This window comes from Mobula hypostoma, chromosome 2 (assembly GCF_963921235.1).
Source record: "Mobula hypostoma chromosome 2, sMobHyp1.1, whole genome shotgun sequence".
In the NCBI taxonomy this organism is placed as follows: Eukaryota; Metazoa; Chordata; class Chondrichthyes; order Myliobatiformes; family Myliobatidae; genus Mobula; species Mobula hypostoma.
In genome coordinates, this window is record NC_086098.1 from 141,299,389 (window position 1) to 141,324,423 (window position 25,035).

General features: G+C 44.2%; 1 protein-coding gene across 6 annotated transcripts in view; it reads right to left on the minus strand.

Moving 5' to 3' along the window:
• sobpa (sine oculis binding protein homolog (Drosophila) a) overlaps positions 1-25,035 on the minus strand; it is a 320,652-nt gene that overhangs the window by 246,575 nt on the left and 49,042 nt on the right. The window lies entirely within an intron of this gene.

The following is a 25,035-nucleotide window of genomic DNA, read 5'->3' on the forward strand; positions in this document are numbered from 1 at the left end:
AATATTAAGCACAATCTCAAGAAACATTAACCGTTACCAGTTCTAGACCGAGGCACAAGGACAATGCTCTCCCCAACCCCATCCCTATAATGGTTAACCAGGTACATTCATTAACACGAGGAAATTTGCAGATGCTGGAATTTCATGCAACACACAGAGTTGCCGGTGAACTCAGCAGGCCAGGCAGCATCTCTAGGAAGAGGTACAGTCGACGTTTCGGGCTGAGACCCCTCATCAGGACTAACTGAAAGAAGAGCTAGTAAGAGATTTGAAAGTGTGAGGGGGAGGGGGAGATCCAAAATGATAGGAGAAGACAGGAGGGAGAGGGATGGAGCCAAGAGCTGGACAGGTGATTGGCAAAAGGGATATGAGGGGATCATGGGACAGGAGGCCCAGGGAGAAGGAACAGGGGGAGGGGGGGGAAAGCCCAGAGGATGGGCAAGGGGTATAGTGAGGGGGACAGAGGGAGAAAAAGAATGTGTGTATATAAATAAATAACGGATGGGGTACGAGGGGGAGGTGGGGCATTAGCAGAAGTTTGAGAAGTCAATGTTCATGCGATCAGGTTGGAGTCTACCCAGACGGAATATGAGGTGTTATTCCTCCAACCTGAGTATGGCTTCATCTTTACAGTAGAGGAGGCCGTGGATAGACATATTAGAATGGGAATGGAATGTGGAATTAAAATGTGTGGCCACCGGGAGATCCTGCTTTCTCTGGCAGGCAGAGCATAGGTGTTCAGCGAAACGATCTCCCAGTCTGCGTCGGGTCTTGCCAATATATAGAAGGCCACATCGGGAGCACCGGACACAGTATATCACCCCAGCCGACTCACAGGTGAAGTGTCGCCTCACCTGGAAGGACTGTCTGGGGCCCTGAATGGTAGTGAGGGAGGAAGTGTAAGGGCATGTGTAGCACTTGTTCCTCTTACAAGGATAAGTGCCAGGAGGGAGATCAGTGGGGATGGATGGGGGGGGGGGGGTCGAGTGTACAAGGGAGTCACGTAGGGAGCGATCCCTGTGGAAAGCGGGGAGGGGGGTGGGAAGATGTGCTTAGTGGTGGGATCCCGTTGGAGGTGGCGGAAGTTACGGAGAATAATATGTTGGACCTGGAGGCTGGTGGGGTGGTAGGTGAGGATAAGGGGAACCTTATTCCTAGTGGGGTGGCGGGAGGATGGAGTGAGAGCAGATGTGTGTGAAATGGGGGAGATGCATTTGAGAGCAGAGTTGATGGTGGAGGAAGGGAAGCCCCTTTCTTTAAAAAGGGACGACATCTCCTTCATCCTGGAATGAAAAGCCTCATCCCGAGAGCAGATGCGGCAGAGAAGGAGGGATTGCGAGAAGGGGATCTTTAAAAAAGGAGGACATCTCCTTCACCCTGGAATACTTAGCTGGTTGTATTAATTATGAGGAACAGACATTTCAGTTCCTCATCTAGTGACAGTTAAGTACGCAGAAGGTAAAATAAAGAAACAAAATGTTCTGTACCAGCAAGAACAAAATCATCAATGTGTCACCACACTAAAATAGTCAGATTGGAAATTTTCAGAGTTAGCTGATTTTGTTCAGACAGTAGAACCAGACCGTTTAACAATGAGAGCAACTGGTAGGCAAGAGAGGAAGCAAACACCAAACAAGATTTTGCAATGAGCTTTCTATAATCTCAACTTGGGCTTCTGAGAATTTTTAAAAATCAATAAATGCCTTAGTCAATGACAAAATATAAACCATGTCAATTTTAAGTCAGTGATACTAATGAATCTCTAAATATGTCAAGTTACATGCCTGAGATTTCTTTGTCAATAATTAAAGCCCATGGCTGCTAAATTTCATTCACACCCAAAACCATCAGCCCTAACGGTCTGCCTGTTTTGGTGATTTTAATGTGGAGTCTCTCAGCAAAGTATTTGCAGCACAACAGAACAAACTGTTTATCAGCAAAGCGATTGTGTTGAACTATGCACGTGTAAACCCAAGGTTCCTTCTTAATTAACAAAATAACAATTACCATAACCTATGCAAAATTCAAATTAGCATCATTACTTGCTGCTTAAAAAATAAAGCAAAGAATGCAAAACTGTTGATTTCAGTTTTTTGATTTACAGTGGTGCTCGAAAGTTTGTGAACCCTGTACACTTTTAAAGCTTGGTGAACACAGCAGGCCAGGCAGCATCTCTAGGAACAGGATCAGTTGACGTTTCGGGCCGAGACCCTTCGTCAGGACGTCCTGACGAAGGGTCTCAGCCCGAAACGTCAACTGTACCTCTTCCTAGAGATGCTGCCTGGCCTGCTGCGTTCACCAGCAACTTTTATGTGTGTTGCTTGAAATTCCAGCATCTGCAGATTTCCTCGTGTTTGCGCCTGTACACTTTTCCCTGTTTCTGCATAAACATGACCTAAAATGTGACCAGATCTTCATGCAAGTCCTAAAACTAGATAAAGAGAACCCATTAAATAAGTAACACAAAAAACATTATACTTGTTCATTTACTTATTGAGAAAAATGATCCAATATTACATGTATTTGTTGGAAAAAGTATGTGAACCTTTGCTTTCAGTAATTGGTGTGACACCCTCCTTGTACAGCAATAACAACCAAGCATTTCTGGTAAACGTTGATCAGTCCCACACATTGGCTTGGAGGAATTTTAGGCCATTCGTCCGAACAAAACTGCTTCAACTCTGGGACGTCGGTAGGATTCCTTGAATGAACTGCTTGCTTCAGGTCCTTCCACAATGTTTCTATAAAGCTCAGGACTTTGACTCGGCCATTCCAAATCATGAATTTTCTTCTTTTTAAACCATTCTGTTGTTGATCTACTCATTTTTCAGATCATTGTCTTGTTGTATTATCCAACTTCTATTAATCTTCAGGTGATGATGGACATTCTCTTGTACAATGTCTTGATCCAATTCTGAATCCAATGTTTCCTCAACAATTGAAAGCTGTCCAGGCCCTGAGGCAGCAAGGCAGCCCCAAACCATGATCCTCCATTCTTCACAATTGGAATGAGGTTTGGTGCTTTTTCCTCCAAGCATAGCAGTGAGCATTTCTGCCAATAAGTTCAACTTCTGTCTTATCTATCCACAGAACATCATCCCAGAAGCGTTGTAGAACATCCAGGTGGTCTTTTGCAAACTTGAGATGTGCGGCAATGCTTTTTTTGGAGAGCAGTGGTTTCCTCCATTGTGTCCTTCCATGAACACCATTCTTGTTCAGTGTTTTTCTTATAATGGACACATAAACAGAGACTTCAGCAAGTTCTAGAGATTTCAGCAGATCTTTTGCTATTACCCTTAGATCCTTTTTCACCTCCTTCAGCATTGTACATTGTGCTCTTGGTGTGATCTCTGCAGGATGCCCACTACTAGGGAGAGTAGCAACAGTACTGAGTTTCCTCAAAATAATCTGCAGATGCTGGGGTCAACGCAACACTCACAACACGCTGGAGGAACTCAGCAGGTCGGGCAGCATCCGTGGAAACGATCAGTCAATGTTTTGGGCTGGAACCTTTCGTCAGGACTGAAGAGGGAAGGGGCAGAGGCCCTATAAAGAAGGTGGGGGGAGAGTGGGAAGGAGAAGGCTGGTAGGTTCCAGGTGAAAAACCAGTAAGGGGAAAGATAGAGGGGTGGGGGAGAGGAAGCAGGGAGGGGATAGGCAGGATAGGTGAAGAAGGAATAGGGGAAAGCACAATGGGTAGTTTCCTCCATTTGTAGACAATTTCCCTTACTGTGGACTGATGAACACTCGGGTCTTTTGAAATGCTTTTGTAGCCTTTTCCAGATTTGTGCATCTCTACCATTCTTCTAAGGTCCTCCAAAAGTCGTTTGATCGAGGCATAGTGCACATAAACAGATCTTCCTTGAGAAGAGCAGGCTCTGTCAGTAACCTGACTGTGTGTGTTGTTTTTCATAAATAGAGCAGGGCATCTCTACAACCCACATCTCCAATCTCATCTCAGTGATTGGAACACCTGACTCCAAATAGAAGGTATTACCCCAGAGATTCACAAACTTTTTTTTTGTAATTTATTTTTTATTGAAGTTCATCATCAAACAAACCTTTCCATAAGATGCATTTCAGATACAGTACTGTACATATATATCATATAGTCATTTGGCACAAATCTCCACATAATATTTATCTGAGGTATACACTTATAGAAAGGAGAGGAAAGAAAAAAACAAACAAAAGAAGAACACTATGTACAAAGTAGGGAGTGATCTTTTTTTTTACAACTGATGAGAATAAAATCAGGCCTATAAGGTGTTATGCAGTTAAAGCATTTTCCCCAGTTTTCTCTGTCTTCTGACTTTCTCTGCAGAAATTCTCACCATCTCCACCCCTTTCATGATCCTGAGTAAATATCACACTCAACACTCATGGTAGTTGAGGACAAGTCTTCAAGCTCCTGCTGCTTTCTTCATTCTAATATTTGGTCCTCAGCATTTGCATTTATCAGCCACCTCAATTGTCCACCTCATCACTGGAGTAATTCACTAACCAGAAATGTCCAGCGGCTGAAGTATTCAGCTTAGTTTTCTGTCCTACTACAAATGGACCTTATTAACACTTAGGTCCATGGCTTGTACAGCTCTTAATAGACAATTGAAGGGAAAACCTCTTCCTTCCACTTGACTTCCCAAAATGTTGACCTTCACCCCATCACAGCAGCTAAATTTTATTTTTGAAACAAGTGCCCGGTGTTCCAATCAACTTCTTCAAAGCCTGTAAAATTGTCCAACAGATCACAGCTTGAAGATATTACTCCAAGTTTAGGATATTCAACCCAGCAAGAAATTTGCTTTTTCGCTCCCACCCCCCCGCCCCACCCAGAAAGGATCTACTCAAGAATGAGCCTTGTTACTTCCAAGTATAGAATGCTATATTTCTATTGGATCTGGAGACACTCTACAACTCTTAATGCCGACGGTGCACTAGTAACTTCATGAAAGACCCATCCCATCGCGAACACTGTCTGTTCAAACTCCTGCCATCTGGGAGGAGATAAAGAAACGTCTTAGCCAAGAACAGCTTCTTCCTTTGGGTTGTTGTGCAGCTGAATAATGCCACACCCCAGTTTCCCAATGGCCTTTGAGTGTTATGAACTACTGAAGTCACTTGTTGCCTGAAAATATGGGATTTTTTTTCTAATTAAGCTGTGTATTGTAAATATCTGCTTCGCACGGACTGGAGTATCACTGCAATCTTATTGTCTTGAGTAAAGACAATAAAGTTTTATTCTATTTTCTACATCTGCTTACATTATGGGTCAATATTCTCTGCCAGAAATGGTCACAATCTACACTATCTTTGTGGACTGCAAGTAGTCATTCTTTACCATGATTTCATATTATTTCACCCTTGTGCATCAACTGAAGGCTTCTGAATTATGGGCATGACACAAGCGTGCCTTCTACATTTGAAAGCCAGGTTTCACATCAACTGATTACAATCCTTAATGCAGTCAGCAATTCTCATTCTTTATGGCAGTAAAATTCACCAAGGGAAAAATCACAAGAGCAAAATTTAATCCTCAACTACATAACAGATTAAGAAAGGAGACAAAAGGATTGATCAAAACAATTAGCTTCTAAAGGAAAGGCAGAGAGGAAGAGGTTTAGTGAAGAAATTCCAGTCTTGGGGTTTAAGCGCTGAAGGCAAAGGTACAGCCAACGAAAGTGGGTGGGTGGGAGTGAGGGGGAAAACAGATAAGACTAATAATGGGTCAGGAATGGAGAAAACCAAAACTGGAGGTATGTAAATCTCCACAAGGACTTCAGAGCTGGAGGGTTAGAGCAAATCTAGGTGTGGAAAGCCACATGGGGATTTGAAAAGAGAGGGTCCTTTGGAAGTTCGGAACCTGTTGGACTTTAAAATCAATATCAATCACAGGACAGCGAGTGGTTGAATGTATGAATTTTGGATCTGGAAGATGCTGATACAGCCAAGAGTTGTGGAATAATCAGATCAAATACTCAGCTGAGGCAGAAGAGGGAAGATGAATCAAGATGTCAGAAGCTTTAATTTAGTAACCAGCTTTACGACAGTGATAGCTCCCACAATGCTTCACAAGAATCTACACATTTTTGAAAAGATTTGTTCGAGAAAAGGAGTTGAGATAACCCAGGAAATTATAGACCACTGAGTCTTACTTCCATAGTGGGCAAGTTGCTGGAGAAGATCCCGAGAGGCCAGGTTTATGAGCATTTGGAGAGACATAATCCGATTAGGGATAGTCAGCATGGCTTTGTCAAGGGCAGGTCATGCCTTACGAGCCTGATTGAATTATTTGAGGATGTAACAAACCACACTGATGAAGGTAGAGCAGTGGATGTAGTGTATATGGATTTCAGTAAGGCATTTGATAAGGTTCCCCATGCAAGGCTCATTCAAAATGTAAGGAGGCAAGGGATCCAAGGAGACCTTGCTTTGTGGATCCAAAATTGGCTTGCCCACAGAAGGTAAATGGTGGTTGTACATAGTTTGTAACCTGCATGGAGGCCAGTGACCAGTGGTGTACCTTGGGGATTTGTTCTAACACCCGTCCTCTTTGTGATTTTTAAAAAATGATCTGGATGAGGAAGTAAAAGGGTGGGTTAGTGAGTTTGCTGATGACACAAAGGTTGGGGGCATTGTGGATAGTCTGGAGGGTTGTCAGAGGTTACAATGAGACATTGATAGGATGCAGAAATGGGCTGAGAAGTGGCAGATGGAGTTCAACCTAGATGAGTGTGAGGTGGTTCATTTCAGTAGGTCAAATTTGAAGACAGAATATAGTATTAACGGTAAGATTCTTGGCAGTGTGGAGGATCAGAGAGATCTTGGGGTCCGTGTCCATACGACACTCAAAGTTGCTGTGCAGGTTGACAGCGTTGTTAAGAAGGTGTATGGTGTGTTGGCATTCATCAACCGTGGGATAGAGTTCAAGAGCCTTGAGGTAATGTTACAGCGATACAAGACCTTAGTTATACCCCACTTGGAGTACGGTGTTCAGTTCTGGTCACCTCACTACAGGAAGGATGTGGATAAGATAGAGAGAATGCAGAGGAGATTTACAAGGATGTTGCCTGGATTGGAGAGCGTGCCTTATGAGAATTGGTTGAGTGAACTTGGCCTTTTCTCCCTGGAGTGATGGAGGATGAGAGGTGACCTGATAGAGGTGTACAAGATGATGAGAGGCATTGATCATGTGGATAGCCAGAAGTTTTTTCCCAGGGCTGAAATGGCTAACATGAGTGGGCTTAGTTTTAAGGTGCTTGGAAGTAGGTACAAAGGTGGGATGTCAGGGGAATGTTTTTCCACACAGAGAGTGGTGGGTGCATGGAATGCACTGCCGGCAACGGTGGCGAAGGCAGATACAATAGGGTCTTTTAAGAGACTCTTAGGTACATGGAGCTCAGAAAAATAGAGAGCTAGCGGTAGGGTAATTCAGGCAGTTTCTAGAGTAGGTTACATGGTCGGAACAACATTGTGGGCCAAAGGGCCTGTAATGTGTTGCTATCTTCTATATTCATATCAGGAAACATCAGTACAGATGACAAAAAGCTTGATGAGATAAGATTTTAAGGATCAATTCACAAAAGGGAAATTATGACTGCATAGTGTTAGGGTGGAAAACATATATGCAATGCCGTGGCAACTGAAGCTAACGGTTAAGCAATTGAATTCTGTGATGATGAATATGACAGATTTAGAGGGCTGGTGTAAATTCCAGAGATAAGAAAGAGGTGTCACACACAAAAGGATCTGTAAACAAAGATTGTAATGTTAAAACTGAAGCACTGTTTTAAACACCGTTCAGTAAAATTGTCATACATTACAATAAGATGCAGATCTGGGCTAAGTAGTAGCAGATGGAGTTCTATCCAAAAAAGTATGAAGTGTTGCAAACATCATGATGAACATTTTTACAACACATTTTCTGGCAGATAATATGCCGTGAAACTTGGTTTCTCCCACACAAACCAATAACCTCTGGAATAAACCCTGTCAATCTGAAAATAAATTGTGGTCTTACAATGGTAACTGCTCATAATAGTTCCGTTTTTAAAAAAACAAATATACTTGGGCCAACTATACATTGTTAGCATGAACAAAATCCCACACGAATCTTCCTTGCAATACAAAGATATTTGGCCCCTTGGTCCACTGGGTCAATGTCAGCTCTCAGCAAAATGAGCAACCGCCAAAATGCTGGAGGGGCTCAACAGATGAGGCAGCTTGAGGATCAGCCTGTCCCGCTGAGTTCCTCCAGAATTTTGTGTGCTGCTCCAGATTTCTAGCATCTACGGTCTTTCTTGATGTCTCCACAAAACGATCCCATCAGCCCCATCCCTGTTCTCCTTTACTTCCCCAGCAAATTATTCTTTTTCACTTGACCATCAATTCCCCTTCAATTCTTTTATCATTATCCCTCATTAATGGGTAGTTTCCAGTGCTTGCCAGCCCATTTTTGGGGTGTTGGAACAAAACAGATCATCTGACAGACCTATGCAAACTCCACCCACAATCAGAATCAAACCACAGCCCACAGAACAGCAAATCAACAGCAGAACTGCTGTGACCTCCTGATGCACATGTGACAAGGTCCATACAAGTCACGAATCCATTTTGTAATACATCACATGACAGACTGTTAGTCTACAATTAAATACCCTTGTTCTGAAGCTCCTGCATCTCATGGTCAATCCACTACAAGACTTACATTTTCAAACTACAGAAAACAACGGTTTTACTTCAATTGAAATATATAGAATTTCATTAGATTAGAAATTGATATTTTTATTCTTGAACACTACCAGCCAACTTCTGGGTGAACCTCTTCTGTACCTTCTCCCAAGTGGTCACATTCTTCCTATAATGAATGCAACCAATTCGACACGTGATACTCCGGCTGTGACCTAAGGCTACAACCGCACTAGACCAGATAATTTTGAAAACGCCCGTTTCGCGTAAAAATGATAGGTGTCCACACCAGGCATTTTAAAAAATATCTCCGTCCACATTAGAACAGATACTTGGGCGCATCTCCTCCTACTGGGCATGCGCAGGACACAGACAGAAAACAAGCGAAGAGGAAATGGTATACTTGGTGCGCGTTTGTCCAGTTACAGACTAGAAAAACTTTAAAGGAATTGCTGTTGGCTTTCGCGCAGGAGGACTTAAAACTAAAAAAAAAACAAACACTGGAGCGTATGGAGGCAACCGACAGGGAGTTCACAGACAGTATGAGCCGGCTGACGACGAACATTGAAAAACTGACCAACCCTGTTGCATTAATAAAGCACCTTGTTAAATGTATAAAAACATGTCTGCATCAGCGTTATCTTGTATTTCCATACAATGTTACATTAGGCTGTTACACATCTATTGTCAGAGAAGTACTTGCATAAATAGGTGAACCACCTTCATACAAGCAAGGACAGAAAACAGGGCAAAGTGAGTATACTTATTTATTCAGTAAGCTGTGGGTCAAAGTATTTGGTGAGTACATTTCTAACTCTTCTGGCTTTAGTCTCGTTGCCGTCTGTTCTGAAATTGTTAGGTTGTGTGGGGGGTTGCATTCAAGAAAACAACGAAATGCTGCACTGCGGCCATCTGTTCCGGCACGTCATGACAGCGTTTTAAAAAATATCCGTTTACCCCATCCACACTGCTCTGCACAATCGGCGTTTTCAAACTTACATCCTCTGGAGGGGGTTTTAGAAAATCTCCGTTTTTCGGGGAGGAAAACGTCATTTCAGTGTGGACGGAGGGTCAAAACGAAGAGAAAGAGCTTCAGTTATAGATTTATCTGGTCTAGTGTGGACGTAGCCTAAGCTTTTATAAAATAGCTTCAGTCTAATACTGAGAACTATGCCCATTGGAGATCCCACAAAATCCTATAAACAATACACGCCTTCACTTAAATAATTAATCTGGTCATTGTTTATATGGTCTGCAGAATTCTTTTATGTTCATACAGGAAAGAGGAACAGAGACTGGTACAAGTGGTGGTTAGTACCAAGGGTTAAATAAAAACATTTTAAGAGACCAAACTATTCAGAAGATCCGCATGCTAGATCATGACTAAGCTGCAATGGATCCAAGTCCAAAGAAACACGCCTACTCCCACTTTGTTGATACACAGGCAATTTCAGTTCACAGCATTTGTGCTGTTTATAGGAAACACAAATGCAAATGATTCAAAACGCCATCCCCTCGTTTGATTCCACCGTCTCCACCACATCTGCTCTCAGAATGAGGCTTTTCATTCCGGAACTGAGGAGATGTCCTCATTCTTCAAAGAAAGGGGCTTCTGTTCCTCCACCATCAACGCTGCCCTCACCCACATCTCTTCCATTTCACGCAAGTCTACCCTCACCCCATCCTTCCACCACCTCACCAGGAGTAGGGCTCCTCTACCCTCAACCAACCAACCTCCGCATCCAGCACATAATTCCCCATAACTTCGCCATCTCCAAAGGGATCCCACCTCCAAGCACATCTTTCTCTTCTCCCCACCCCCAACTTTCTGCTTTCCACAGGGATCGCTCCCCTACATAACTCCCTTGCTCATTCGTCCCTCCCCACGGGTCTCCCTCCTGGCACTTATCCTTGCAAACGGAACAAGTGCCACACCTCCTCCCTCACTACTATTCAGGGCCCTAAACGGTCCTTTCAGGTGAGGCAACACTTCAACTGTAAGCCTGTTGGTGTCATCTGCAGTGTCCGGTGCTCCCAGTGTGGCCTCCTGTCTATCAGTGAGATCCAACATAGATTGGGAGACCACTTCACTGAGCACCTATGCTCCGTCTGCCAGAGAAAGTGGGACCTCCCAGTGGCTACCCATTTTTGTTCAACTTCCCATTCTGACATGCCAGTCCACGGCCTCCTCTACTGCTGTGATGAGGTCACACACAGGTTGGAGCTGCAACACCTTATATTTTGCCTGGATAGCCTCCAACCTGATGGTATGAACATTGATTTGTTGAACTTCCAGTAATGCCCTCCCCCCGTTCCTTCACCATTCCCTATTCTCATTTCCCTCTCTCACCTTATTTCCTTGCCTGACCATCACCTCCCTCTGGTGCTCCTCTCCCTTCCTTTTCTTCCATGGTGTTCTGTTCTCTGCTATCAGATTCCCCCTTCTCCAGCCCTTTATCTCGTTCGCCAATTGACTTCCCAGTTCCTTACTTCACCCGCTCCTCTACTACTCTGTATTTCGTCCTCCCCTCCCCCCACCTTCTTACTCTGACTTCTCATCTTTTTTTTCCCAGTCTCAATGAAGGGTCCCGCCCTGAAACATCAACTGTCTACTCTTTTCTGTAGATGCTGCCAAGCCTGCTGAGTTCCTCCAGCATTTTGTGTGTGTTGCACAGATTTCCAGAATCTTCAGATTTCCTCATTTACAAATGATCAAATGTCACATTGCAGACTGCTCAGAAGTTGCACATCTATCTCGATACCTAAGCACACAGGACTGAAGGACCCAAATCAAAGTCATGGAATACACAAGTTCAAGAGAGCTCCATCTTATTTTGATATTGCCTGATCCTTCCCAAGTGGTCAAAAGCTTTAGAATGTAGATCGATCTGTTTCTGAGAACTCACTGGGTCTTTTCTACCTTTCAAATTAGACAGCACCATCATTCAGTACTGGTGATCCAAAGTGCAAAACCAGTGAGGCTTTTACTAAGAAATCCAACTGAGAGAGAACTCAGGGGTTAAATATTTTTCTAATGCCAGGAATTCTTAATCTATTTAAGTCATTGTTATTCAATCAGCCGCGAGCATAGTCATTCTTTCTCAACAAACTACTCCAACTTATTTTGTCTGTGAAGGTCAGTCCCAAGCTAATACCCATTGATAACTTCAAGATCCCTCACTGTCAATGGTTCTGCTTCTTTCTTTGTTAAAGTTCAGAAGACTTCTAGGAATGTATGGAATGCCCAGAAATAACCACCAGCATCCCTTGCTGTCCACCCTTTTACCTGATTTACCTGATAGATGATAACCGCTGATCTCATGATATATTGGTGCATATACTTCACCCATTCCTTACTGTTGCTGTAAATCGGTAGCTCTGCACTTTATCATTCATCCACACGCACTGCTGCTGTGTACTTCAAAGGCATTTTGCTGCAGCTTTGATCTGCTCTTCCTGCTACTGTGGTCTGGTGCAGCCAAACACACTCCAATTTGGGAAACATTCATTTCAGACACATCAGGGAGCATCAGAACACATCGACCTAGTTTGGGAAGACTAGCTCATGCTCTTTCTGTTCAGCCTATATATAATTCCGGTTGGATGTGTGCAGTTGCTCTTCAGTTTCCAATTTAAGACCTCTTTGCCTTCACTTTAAATAGCGTGTTCTTTTAAAGGGGGCATTATACCCCACAGGTGTGATCGCACAGGACCAAATATGTCCTCATGGAATCACCACCTCTGTCTCCACTTTGCTGTGGGTTCATCTTATCCATGATCGTTTTTGGTGGATGCAGAGGAGCAAATCGAATAAAATTTCAAAATTTGCTTATTATTTATTCCCAATTTTTGTTTTTGTATGGGTGCACAATTATCACTCACACCTCAATGACTAGACCGTTTCTCAATACAAAAGACAAAGTGAAGTTACTCCTGCATCAAAGCACAGGCAGAGGCAACTAAAACAAAAGTCTCTTCCTTCAGTTAGTCCTGACGAAGGGTCTCGGCCTGAAACGTCAACTGCACCTCTTCCTAGAGATGCTGCCTGGCCTGCTGCGTTCACCAGCAACTTTTATGTGTGTTGCTACAAAAGTCTGTTGAGCTTTTTTTAAATGTATAAAAAGGTAATCCTCAAGATCCTCTGTCGTAAACCACAAGATGTCACAGCAGGCAAGATCACTTGCCAGGGGTTCCCAACCTGGGGCACATGGACCCCTCAGTTAATAGTCAGGGTCAACAGCATAAAAAAGGTTGGGAACCCCTGACTTAGCCCATTATGGCTATGATTGTTTTTCAAGGCCTCCTGTTATCCCTTCTCACCTCATCCTTCAAGATCGTCCACAGCTCCTGTTTATTGATGCTATTTTGAATGTTAATACTGAGTACATTTCCACCATGCTTTGAAGCAATTCAATACTCAAAACAAATCATGGGACAGAAACAATTCCAAGTAGCTTTTAAGTTTGGGGGAAAAGTTTTGACAGCATGTGGCCAACACGGTCTAGTTGCACTCAAAACAACTGCTGCTGCGAAACAAAAAACACACAAGTTTAAAGTACATTTATTACCAAAGTATGTACACCATATACAACTTCGAGATTCACCTTTTTGCAGGCAGCCGCAAAACAATGAAACAGAAGAAAATCCACGAGAAACACTACAAAGCCAGTCACACATCCAATGTGTGAAAAAGAAATAACAAATCAGGTAAACAATTTAAAAAAGCAAACAAGTCGCAGAACATGAACTGCAGAATCCCCAAAGCCAAGTCCACAGCCACGTTGTCATTTCAGCACTAAAGCCAGTCCGGGCCCCCTATGGCTGCAGACAGCAGCCACAGACCCAGGTTCAGTGCTGAGGCGAGGACAGACAGCTGCAGACCACAGCCGCAGAGTCAGGTCAGCACTGAGGCCAGTAAAGCCTTCCAGGGTAGTGAGCTGAACACCAGTTCACCCTCCACCCCCAACGTCTTAATCTTTTAAATCTGGCTCGGCATTTAAACGGAGGGTAGGCCTCAAAATCCCCGGCCTTGCCTGCTTTTGGCGACCGAGAAGGAGGTCGAATCGTTCGGACAGAGATGGCACTCAGTACTCTGTGTCGGAGAGCTGATCAGAGCTCGAAGTTTTCAGATGACTCACAGTCGGACTGTGGTCGGCATGGCAGGGAGAGTTTTTCTTCTTTCTCCCGCCTGCGTGAGATGTGGGACATTTGAGAAACTTCGAACTTTACTGTGCTCACGGACTTCTTCATCAAGTTATGGTATTGTTATACTATTTGTAACTATATGTTATAATTATGTGGTTTTGTTAGTTTTTTCAGTCTTGGTTTGTCCTGTGTTTTTGTGATATCACACTGGAGGAAATAATGTATCATTTCTTAATGCATGCATTACTATATGACAATAAAAGAGGACTCCGTGTCTTCATAATCATAAAATCAGCCAAACATCAGTTCATTATCCATTCTCAGGCCAGGGTACTGCCACTTCAGTCCAGCCCCAAGTTTCAATCTGGCTCAGGGTCCGGTCCATCAATGGCTGCTGCAGCCGTACCTGCATTTTCTGGAGTCCAGTTCGCGGAATATTTCAGCTTACCAAAAAAGCGCCAGGTTATATGGACAGTTCAAAAGCACACCTCCCAGTGTGAAATTACTGGCTGCGGATTGCAGTGATCATAGTCCTGAAATAGTACATTTAATAGAATTATCAGTAGTTTTGTTTGCAGCCTGCAAAGCATCTCTGTGTCTCACCAGTGCCATCATATTAATGATTTAATGATCAGTCAAATTTTGCTGGAGTAAAATCCGCATTAGTATTAACCTCAAGATTGCTGTCAACCACCACTTCCCAAGTAACCTGGCACAGCTTGAGCAATTTTGCAAGGAGTAATGGGCAAATCTTGCTTCATCACATTGTGCAAAGCTAATAGAGACTTGTCCAAAAAGACTACTGACATAATCGCTGCAAGAGGTGGTACAACTAAGTACTGAGGCAAAAGGGTATGAATACTTTCGAACTGCTGACATTTCAGTTTGTGGATTTTGTTTTTGTTTTTCATGCTTTACAATTTTCCCTGTTTTTCTGGGGGCGGGGCTCTACTGTGGCAGGGGGAGGAGAGTGCGATTAAAAGATTAAAAAAATCTCTGTTGAATTGATCAAAACCCCTGGCTATAATACTAATTTTTGTGAACAAGGATTTGGGGGCTGACACTTTTACAAGGCACTGTAGATTGCATCTTGTCTTAATACTCAGTCAACATGTGAAGAGACCAACTGGTAATAATAATTCTACAAAGGCAACCTGAGGATTCATCTTTAAACCATTTTGGATATGCAAATGTAGAGAGAAAGTTGCAGCTACATTGACAAGGAACTTGAATCCAGGGATGTATATCAAAGACAGGAGGAATGTGCTCAGCAGTTTATTGGGTGAAAATGACAGTAAAAGTGAAAAACATCCACTATTCTACAAGGAGGTCAAGGTACTTACAGCATTTAACAATTGATGTGCAAATGCATAAAATGCATCTGCTTAACCCCATGAACAAGAATCACCATCACCTGGGGTACTTGACTGTCTGTTCATGCTACCTACATTAACAAACATCAAATACCCCACTATCCATGTGGAAGCAGACAGGCTCTTGAATTGACTTTATTACTTACATCCTTCATATATATGAGTAAAAATGTTTACGTTACGTCTCTGCCTAAATGTGCAATTATAGTCATTTATAATAAATATTATATACAATGGGATAGTCAATATAACATAGAAATACAATCACGTCAGCATGAATTAATCAGTCTGATGGCCTGGTGGAAGAAGCCATCCCGGAGCCTGTTGGTCCTGACTTTTATGCTGCAGTACCGCTTCCTGGATGGTAGCAGCTGGAACAGTTTGTGGTTCAAGATTCAAGATTCAACATTCAAAAAACTTTATTGTCATTCTAACCGTACATCAGCTCTGCAGGGCAGAATGAGACAGCATTTCCCAGGAGCAGTGCAATCATAACATAACAAACGCAACACTAAATAATAAACATAACAATAAAACACAACAGCCACATGTTAAAATCAAGTTGTAAGTGTCCAGTGCATCAGGTAGAGCAGCTATTTAGCAGTCTGACTGCCTGAGGGAGGAAGCTGTTTAGTAGCCTTGTGGTTTTAGTTTTGTTGCTCCTGTAACATTTGCCTGATGGCAGAAGAACAAACAGTTCATGGAGAGGGTGTGAGGGGTCTTTAATGATGTACCGTGTTTTCTGGAGGCATCGACTCTGAAAGAGGTCTTGGACAGAAGGTAGGGAGACCCCAATAACCTTCTCTGCTCCCCTAACCACCCTCTGCAAGGCTTTTCTGTTGACAGGACTGCAGCTGGAGTACCAGGTTGTGATGCAAAAGGTCAGCACACTCTCAACCACGCCTCTGTAGAATGTAGTTAAGATGTTAGGTGGTGTGACTCGGATCTCCAATGATCCTTCGGGCCCTTTTTACACACCTGTCTTTGTCAACGTCCTGAATAGTGGTAAGTTCATATCTACAGATCCGCTGGGCTGTCCACACCACTCTCTGCAGAGACCTGTGATTGAGGGAAATACAGTTCCCATGCCAGGCAGAGATGCAGCCAGTCAGGATGCTCTCAATTGTGCCACCATAAGAAGTTCTTAGAATCTGGGAGGCCACACCAAACTTCTTCAACCGTCTAAGGTGGAAGAGGCACTATTGTGCCTTTTACACCACACAGCCATCATGTGCAGACCACATGAGATCCTCGGTGATATTTATGCTGAGGAATTTAAAACTGTTCACCCTCTCAACCCCAGATCCATTGATGTCAATAGGGGTTAGCCTGTCTCCATTCCTCCTGTAGTCCACAACCAGCTCCTTTGTTTTTGTGATGTTGAGGGAAAGGTTGTTTCCTTGACACCACTGTGTCAGGGTGATGACTTCCTCTCTGTAGGTAGCCTCATTATTATCTGAGATTAGGCCAATCAGTGTTGTCAGCAAATATAATTAGCAGATTTGAGCTGTGGGTGGTGACACAGTCATGGGTATACAGAGAGTAAAGGAGGGGGCTTAGTACACAGCACTGAGGGACACCTGTCTTGAGGGGCAGAGGTGAGGGAGCCCACTCTTACCACCTGCCAGTGATCTGACAGGAAGTCCAGGATGAAGGCAGGGTGAAGGCCAAGGTCTCTGAGCTTCTTGTCAAGCCTGGATGGAATTATAGTGTTGAATGCTGAACTGTAGTCCAAGAACAGCATTCTCACAATAAGCATCCTGCTTCTCCAGATGTGTAAGGATGGTGTGTAGAGCTGTGGCTGTTGTCTGATGATTGTTTGTTGATTGGTTATGTCGTTAGGTGAATTGTAGGGGGTCCAGTTTGGGTGGTAGCAAGCTGCAGATGTAGTCCTTGACCAGCCTCTCAAAGCATTTGCTTATTATTGAGGTGAGTGCGACAGGTCGCCAGTTGTTCCGACATGTTACCTTGGTCCTTTTAGGTACAGGGACAATGGTGGATGTTTTGAAGCAGGAGGGCACTCTACTCTGGGAGAGGGAGAGATTAAAAATGTCTGTAAACACACTTTCCAGTTGTGCCGTGCACATCCTGAGTGCCCGCCCTGGGATGCCGTCTGGTCCTGCAGCCTTGCGACTGTCCACCCGTTGGAAACACCTGCGTACTTCAGCCTCAGAGATGACCAAGCTGCCGGTTGCAGGTTTTCTCAGGGGCTCAGTGTTGGTGACATTGAGTCAAGTGTAAAAAATATTTAGCCGTCTGGAAGACAGGCATCGATGGTGGAAACTCCACTGCGTTTAGCTTTGAAGTCTGCGATGGTGCGTAGACCATGCTGCGTGTGTTGTTGGTGAAAAGTTGAGTCTACATCTTGTCCCTGTATTGTTGTTTCACTGCCTTGATGACTTTGCGCAGATCGTAGCTACGTTTCTTGAGCTCTTGCTGATGATCGGCAGAGTAAGCTCTGTCTCGCGGGGCAAGTGCTGCTCGCACGGAACTGTTGGTCCAGGCTTTCTAGTTTGGAAAGACCCTGACCAATTTCTGGGGGACAACATCCTTGATGTACTTCCAGTTGAAGTTCATGACCCCTTCCATGAACTCGGAGACATCCTCATCATGGAGGACATTCTAGTCGACATCATCAAAGCAGTCCTGCAGCACGGAGGCCGATTGGTCGGACCAACAGCAGTCAGTTTTAATTAAGGCCGCCTCTTGTTTCAGCTTCTGCCTGTACTTTGGCAGCAGCAAAATTACCTGATTTTCCAAATTGGGACGGGGGAGGAATGCTTTGTAAGCGTTGTGGAAGGGAGAGTAGCAGTGGTCGAGTATGCTACCTCCCCGTGTGCTCACCTGGATGTGTTGACAAAACTTCGGAGAGACTTTAGTCAGCGACGCTCTATTAAAATCTCTGGCAACGATGAAGGCAACCTCCGGGTGTGCAGTCTCCAGGGTGCTGATGGTCTTATACAGTTGCTTGAGAGCCAGGTCAGAATCAGCCTGCGGCAGAATATACACAGCTGTGATAATAACAGCTGTGAACTCCCTGGGGAGCTAGTAAGATCTACACAGCCGCACCAGGTACTCCAGATCTGGGGAACAAAAGGATTTGAGGGCATGCACGTTCCACGGGTTGCACTAGGCATGATTGACCATGAAGCACACCCCACCTCTTTTACTCTTCCCAGAGAGGTTTTTACACCTGTCCGCCCAGAACAGGGAGAACCCAGAGGGCTCGATGGCATGTTCTGGTATCTCCTCCATCAGCCAAGTCGCCACAAAGCACAAAATGTTGCATTCCTTTGTTTCTCGCTGGTAGGAGATTCTGGCTCTCAGTTCGCACTGCTTTTGTCCAGGGACTGAACATTAGCCAGTAGGCTAGGGAGCGGCAGCCGATTAGCACGCCGTCTCAACCTCACCAGGACACCAGCCCTTCTCCCTCCCCTCCGACGCCGGTTCCGAGGTAGCGGCTATGTAGTAGGTGAGAATCCCATTGATCATGCAAGCCGGAGATTTCAGTGTAGAAAAGGAAACACGTGGTGGATAAATGCCATCTTCCCGATGTTCAGGAGAGTCAGTCTATCGTATCTGAAGTGACTATCTGCTACTTGAACAAGAAATGCGAAGGAAATCACAGAAATTGTAAGTGTCCTGGAAAGTCTTCCAGATCAAGCAAAGATAAACAAGCTTGCAGATGGATTTCCTGTGAAACTGTTTCAGGGTCTTGACTGCAGCTTCTGATATTTGGCTGTAAAGCAGGTCTTCCCCTTTTAAGTTCATTGCTCATATTTGCACTGAGGATGCCAGGTAACTTCATCTGTTTGCAACACTCATTAGGACAACAATTTCCTCGTAAGTAACAGAATCAATGTCTAAATTCATGAAGAAAGCCAATGATTCAAAAGCAATTCTTCATTTGAAACAAACCATGGGTGCAAAACCTTCTAAATGCAAAAAGATTCAAAATTCCAAACCGGAGATGTTTTTTAAAGATAACAGGACTGGTACTTTTAGAAGGAGATCAGATCCATATAGCCAATCAGCAGTGAAAATAAGATGGACAGCAAGGTAGCATAGTGGTTTGCACAAACAAGAGAAAGTCTGCAGAAGCTGGAGATCCAAGCAACACACAAAATACTGGAGGAACTCAGCAGGCCAAGCAACATCTGTGGAAAAGAGTAAACAGTCGGCGTTTCAAGCCTAGACCCTTCATCAGGACCAGTGGTTTGCACAATGCTTTATAAAGTACCAGCGACCCAGATTCAATTCCCACTGCTGTCTTTAAGGAATTTGTACATTCTCCCTGTAACCACATGGGTTTCTGCTGGGTGCTCCAATTTCCAAAGATATACCAATTGGTAGGTTATTTGATCACTGTAAATTGTCCTGTGATTAGGCTAGGATTAAATCAGGGGATTGCTGGGTAGTGCAGCTTGAACGGCCAGTAGGGCCCAATCCGCAATGTATCTCAATAAAATATTCAGTAAAAATGACATACAGCTGTGAGAATCAGTGGGTATATAAAAGATATCAGGAGATAAATTGTCTCCAGGGATAGTGATGGAGAGGCTGAGAAAGGGGAAGAAGGTGTCAGAAATGGACCAGGTAAACTTGAGCGCAGGGTGGAAGTTGGAGGCAAAGTTGATAAAGTGGATGAATTCAGCACGGGTACAGGAAGTAGCACCAATGCAGTCGTCAGTGTAACGTAGGAAAAGTAGTGGAGTGTCATTTGTAAAATTGCCAGCCCCTTCTCTCTCAGTTCCTCTGCTCTCAGGATGAGGCTTTTCATTTCAGAACCCATGAGATGTCCTCTGTCAAAAAGAGGGGCTTCCCTTCCTCCACCATCAACACTGTCCTCACCCACATCTCTTCCATTTCACAAGTCTGCCCTCACCCCATCTACCCGCCACTCCACCAGGGACAGGAGTCCTCTTGTCCTCACCTACTACCCCACCAGTCTCCGCATCCAGCACATGGTTCTCCTTAACTTCCACCATATCCAACGGGATCCCACCACCAGGCACATCTTTCCCTCTCCCCCAACCCCCACTTTCTGCTTGCTGCAGGGATCACTCCACACATGACTCCCTTGTCCATTCGTCCCTCCCCACTGATCTCCCTCCTGGCACTCACCCTCACAAGCGGAACAAGCGCCACACCTGCCCCTACACCTCCTCTCCCACTACCATTCAGGGCCCCAAACAGTCCTTCCAGGTGAGGTGAGTCTATTGGGGTCATCTACTGTAGCAGGTGCTCCCGGTGTGGCCTCCTGTATATCAGTGAGATCCAATGTAGAATAGGAGACCACTTCACGAAGTGCCTATGCTCCGACTGCCAGAAAGAGCAGGATCTCCCAGTAGCCATCCATTTTAATTCGACTTCCCATTCCGACATGTCAGTCCATGGCCTTCTCTGCTGCCGTGATGAAGCCACACTCAGGTTGGAGGAGCACATCTGATATTCCGTCTGGGTAGCCTCGAACCTGATAGCATGAACGTCGATTTCTCGAACTTCCGGTAACGGTGCCACCACCACCCCCCACCATTCCCCATCCCCTTTTCCCTCTCTCACCTTATATCCTTGCCTGCCCATTGCCTCCCTCTGGTGCCCCTCCCCCTTCCCTTTCTTCCATGGTTTTCTACTCTCTACTACAATATTCCCCCTTATCTCCTTCACCAATCAGATGCCCAGCTCTTTACTTCATCCCTGTCCCTCTCTCAGTTTCACTTATCACCTCCCACCTTGTACTTCTTGCTCCCCTCCCCCCATCTTCTCACACTGACTTCTCCATTTTTTTTTTCCGGACCTGATGAAGGGTCTTGGCCTGAAACGTCAACTGCTTACTCTTTTCCATAGATCTGCCTGGCCTGCTGAGTTCCTCCAGCATTGTGTGTGTGTGTGTGTGTGTGTGTGTGTGTGTGTGTTGCTTGGATTTCTAGCATCTGCAGATTTTCTTGTGTTTGTGAAACAAATGACATGATACTTTTCATGTCTAGGTTATACTTTTGAAAACTTTGCACCTTAAAACTTAGAAGTGGATAAAACAGATGGATTCACCCTACCAAGGCAACTGATGAAACTCCTGCAACTGGTGTTAAAATCAACCCTTTTTTCCAAAATCAGGCACAGTTCTTACAATCATCTGTTTCGCAAGTGTGAACATACACTGCAATTTAATAAAAAATTCATGTATCACTGATACTGCTGCTATACAAGTGCCAGTTCACTCAGCAACTCAGGAAATGATTCCACAGACTTGTAAATTACACACAACGCAAAAGCTCCACTGTTGCCTGCCCAGTTTGCTCTCCCTACATCGATTACAACCACTCAAGCTCAAACACACACGCACGTCCTGTCACCATCTGCACCAAATTCTCAGGCAACTGGAAAATGAACAGACCATTATACAACTGGATTAACAGTGACCAGAGAAAACACTCACTCCAATCAACTAGTTGTTCACAGGTTGGACATGTTTAAGTGTTCAATGACTGTTTTGAGTTTCTCCCACATCTTTAATACTTATAGTTTTATTTGCTGAACTGGCCATGGTCCTTAGGTGCATGACACAATCTAAGGTGTGCAATACAATATCAGTCTGGGTGAGGGTGGGGTTCTTGGCAAAAGGACTGGTATAGGATTAGTGTATATGGGTTATTGAGGGGCAGTGCAGATTCATTGAGTTGAGAACCTTTTGCTGCACTGCATCACTGTGAATCAATGCTCTTTTGTTTGTTCCAACCTTCTTCCACCAACTCCTAGGTTTGTAGCACCCTTATGGGCAACTGCCAATTAAAAGTGTCAAGGGATTTCAGGAATTGTACCTGTACGTTTCTTTGCTTCTTACTTTGTTCCAATAATACCCAATGCAAGTTTAGAGAGCATGTCATCTTCAATCTGGGAACACCTCATACATCAACATGGAACACAGAACAATACAATACAGCACAGGAACAGGTACTCTGGCCCACAGTGTTGTACGGAACCAAAAATTAGTGATCAAATGGCCAAGTAAACTAATCCCTTCTGTCTACACAATGTCCTTCTATTTTCCTGATATTTATGTGACTATCTTTAACATCTATGCAAAAGTCTGCAATGTTTCTGCTTCTACCACTACCCCAGGCACTATTCCAGGCACCCACCACTCGGTGTATAAAAAAAAACTTGCTCTCACATCTCCTTTGAAATTACCCACTCTTATCTCAAATGCATGTCTTCTTGTGTTAGACATTTCAACCCTGGGGAAAAGATGCTGTCTGTCTACTCTATCTCTGCCTCTCACAATCTAATAAACCTCTATCAGATCTCCCCTCGGCCTCTGGCGCTCCAGAGAAAATGACCAAGTTTGTCCAGACTCACATTGTAGTACATGCCCTCTAATTCAGGCAGCATCCTGGTAAACTTCTTCGGCACCTTCTCTAAAGCCTCAACAGCCTTCCTATCATGAGGCAACTAGAAATGTATGCATATACAACACCACATATGGCCAGGTTAAACCCCATACAACATATCTTTATTTAGATCTGCAACAGATCTATATCCCGTTGTATTCTTTGCCAGTCTTCTACTCTATCTACAACACAACTAATCTTCGTACCACCATCCCATTATTAACCAACCCGTCCACGTTTTCTTCCAGGTCATTTATACACATTGCAACCAGAAGTCCCAGTACAAATCCTTGCAGAACACCTCTAATCACAGACCTCCAGCTGGAATCCGTCCCTTTGACCACTCCCCTCTGTCTTCTCTCAGCAAGCCAGTTCTGAACCCAAACAGCCACTTCACCATGGATTCCATGCACCTTAATCTTCCGGATGAGCCTCCCATGAGGGTCCTTGACCAACACCTCACTAAAATCCATGTAGACAACACCTCACTAAAATCCATGTAGACAACACTCACAGCTCTGTTGTTATCAATCACCCTTGTCACCACATCAAAAAAAACTCTATCAAGTCAGTAAGACACAACTTACCCTGCACAAAGCCATACTGGCTCTTCCTAATTAGGCCATGGTTTTCCAAATGCTCATAAATCCCACTTCTCTGAATTCTCTCCAGTAACATCTTTGCCATTGACATGAGATTCACCAGTCTAAAGTTTGCAGGATTATCCCCTGTTTCCTTCTTGAATAAGGGAAAAACATTAACTACTTGCCAGTCTTCCGGGACATCGCCTGTGGCGAGAGAGAATACAAAGATATTGGTCAAGGCCCCAGTAATCTCTTGTTCTGCCTCTCTCAATGACCTTCTGTGTATCCCATCAGGCCCTGGGGACTTATCTACCTCAATACTCTTTAAGAGACCCAACACTGTCTCCTCCTTTACCTCAAAATGCCCTAGCATATCAATACGCTCAGCACTGATCCTCCTCCTTAGTAAATATTGATGTAAAGAACTCTTTAAGAATTTCACCCACATCCTCCACATCCAACAAATGATCCCAAGAAATCCTCTTGCTCTTGATGTAGGTATAGAATGCCTTGGGACTCTCTTTAATCCTACTTGCCAAGGACGTTTCATGGCCCTTCCTGGCTTTCCTAATTCCCTTCTTGAGCTCTTTTCTCAAGGTCATTCATTCCGGATAACCCACTTCTCTACTGTGCATGAACAGACCACTTCTGGTCTTAGTACAAGAGATCCTGCAGATACTGGAAATCCAGATGAACACACACACAAACTGCTGGCAGAACTCAGCGGGTCAGACAGCATCTATGGAAACGAATAAACAGTCAATATTTCAGGCAGACCCTTCATCAGGATGGGAAAGGAAGGGGAAAGATGCAAGAATAGGGTGGAAAACAAGCTAGAAGTTGTTCTAACGTGGATGAAATCACCGGAGAGACAGAGTCACCAGTAGATACAAAGCAGCTTCTTTATTCGACACAGCAAGGTACAGCAGGCATCTACGGACGGAGATGCTTTCTGTAGAAAGGTCTGCTAGCTCAATGTGGGCTCGATATTTATATGCTAAACACAAAGGCAATCGCTACTTAAAAAGTTACAGACAATGCATAGACAATGCTTCCTATTGAAGCTACATACAAAATATCACACCATCCTTTCCTTCCGACGCCAACATGTCTGGGTTGGTATCCACAGCCTTTAGGAATGTAAGTCAAGTCTACGATACATTTATTTGGCATTTCCTGTGCTAACATAGAAGATAATTAATATTTATAATGTATAGATAATACTGTCTTCGAAACTACAGCATCAGGCCAAACTACGGCACCAGAAGCATCTGCTATTCACACCCTTTTAGGAAGCCGCATTGTCAGACAGTTAAAATAGAAGCCTGGTGGCCAAAGTCATTTAAGTGTAAACAAATCATCTACCCAAAAAAACTCACTCTAACAAAGTTAATAGGGGAAGTCAGGTGGGTGGGGCATTAATTAAAAAGTTAGGAGATGATAAGAAGAAAAAGCCAGGGGCTGGAGGAGAAAGAAGCTGATAGGAGAGGAGAGTCAATCATGGAAGAAAGGGAAGAAGGAGCACTGCAGAAGCTGATAGGCAGATGAGAAGAAGAGGTAAGAGGAAATGGAGAGGGAAGGAGAATGGAAAAAATTAGTGGAAGTTAGAGAAATCTGTGCTCATGCCATCACGTTGGAGGTTACCTCGACGAGTTGCTGCAGCTCCAACCTGAGAGTAGTCTCATTGTGGCAGAAGAGGCCACGGACCGATATGTTGGAACGGGAATGGAGAGGGGAACTAAAGTAGTTCACCAACAGGAAATTCCACATTTTGCAGATGGAACTGAGGTGCTTGACGAAGATGTTCCCAATCTCTACCGTGTCTTGCCAATGTACCGGAGGCCACACCAGAAGCAC